Source organism: Bubalus bubalis, chromosome 1 (genome assembly GCF_019923935.1).
Source record: "Bubalus bubalis isolate 160015118507 breed Murrah chromosome 1, NDDB_SH_1, whole genome shotgun sequence".
Classification (NCBI taxonomy): Eukaryota; Metazoa; Chordata; class Mammalia; order Artiodactyla; family Bovidae; genus Bubalus; species Bubalus bubalis.
This window is the reverse complement of record NC_059157.1, coordinates 100,656,407-100,658,094: the sequence shown is the minus strand read 5'-3', so window position 1 is coordinate 100,658,094 and position 1,688 is coordinate 100,656,407. Positions and strand designations below refer to the sequence as shown.

At 29.4% G+C, this 1,688-nt stretch overlaps 1 non-coding gene across 1 annotated transcript; it reads right to left on the bottom strand.

The window, feature by feature from the left end:
• Positions 1-1,066: 1,066 nt before the first annotated feature.
• On the bottom strand, positions 1,067-1,169 carry LOC112587334. The gene has a single exon (XR_003111825.3). It is a non-coding gene; the product is annotated as a U6 spliceosomal RNA (small nuclear RNA).
• Between the last annotated feature and the right edge of the window lie 519 nt (positions 1,170-1,688).

Here is a 1,688-nt window from a genome sequence, read left to right as displayed (position 1 = left end):
TGTGTGGCTTCAGGCAGCTAATTTCAACTTCCTGAATCACAGATGCCTCATCTATAAAATGCACACATTAATTTCTATCTCATAGGATTGTTATAACAATTAAATGAGATAATATTAAGTTCTTATCTAGAAAACAAAAGTGGTCAATAAAACATATATAGCAGTATTGTAGTTTTTAAACTTGGTAGTATTGATAATTGAATTTGTGTTGAAGTATTCAATATAGCTTTCTCAATAATCTAGCATATGCTACTAATATGACATAATTATTTGTATCTTCCCACACTATCTTTTTAATATTTATGTATATTTTTATACATAATGTGCTAAACTAGACATAATGTAAAATTTACCAATTCAATCATTTTTAAACATACAGTTACACAACCCCATAGGCTTTTGGTAGTTATTCTCTATTCCCTTCTATTCTGATTTTGCTACATTATTCGAAAATTAAGAATTTATTATCAAATGACTTTTCTTCATATACTGAGACAGTTATACAATTGTTCTTTTATGTTCTGTTAAGTCAACATTTTTAATTGTATATTTAAATTGGAATGGCCATGCATTTGTAGGATAACTTGATATTTTCAAAGGAAGTTTATCCAGCATAAAAATATACAGAATTGCCTAATAAAGAAAAAAATTAGACCAAAAGTGTAGATTAAAAAAAGGAGCAAATTTTAACAACACATATAACAAGAAAAAAGAATATAAGCTACATCTCTAAGCAATATGACAAATCCTTATGTTAGCATACTGTTTTGTTAAATTTCAATAAAAAGAGAGTCAGTCAGTGCATATCATTGTTCACAAGTTTTTTTTTCTTCCTTTTCCATTAGCTTTTATTAATAAAAGAATCACAATTAGGTCATAAATAAACAGGTAAATTATTAATTACATTATTTGAGCTTTAGGATGAAAACTTGTAAAAATTAGTTTGATATACAGCCAAGTTATACAACACACTAAAATCAACCATTTAATATTTTTGCCTTGTGTGAACTGCCCATAATGAAATAGGAACAAACTTTTTAAGGATGGAATACACAATTAAAAAAAAATATATATGGGACGCTTCACGAATTTGCATGTCATCCTTACGCAGGGGCCATGCTAATCTTCTCTGTATCATTCCAATTTTAGTATATGTGCTGCTGAAGTCTTATAAGTTTTACAGTTCTCAAAATAAAACCTCTATAGTCACCTGGATTCATTCTATAAATGTTTTATTTTTAAGATACATTCTCAGACTTAATAAAAATATCATTTTGCTTACTGTTATCATTATTATCCCTCAAATTTCCTGTTCCACTCACAAGCTATGGTATTTGTATAGAAGCTGAGAAAGTATCCATCTGTTGGTTTTTCTATCTTGGTTGACATTTGAGGTCTTTCTCATATTGCTAGTCTGTAAGTATGTACAAGATGATATTGAGCTATCATAGCAGGGGAAGGTCAGATTCATTTATCTTATTGAATACAAAAACAGAGCAAAATTTCTTTCAGTTAAAGCTTGCCTAAAAATGCACAACCAAAATTTAATCCAAGGGAGAGGGCCATTCAAGTATGAGTCTGACCCTACTATTGCATTCTCAGCAGAAATAGACAAAATCTAGTCCTAGGGTCTTAGCTGGCCACTGGGTGCCATGCAAAATAAACTCTCAATCATTATAAATTCATAG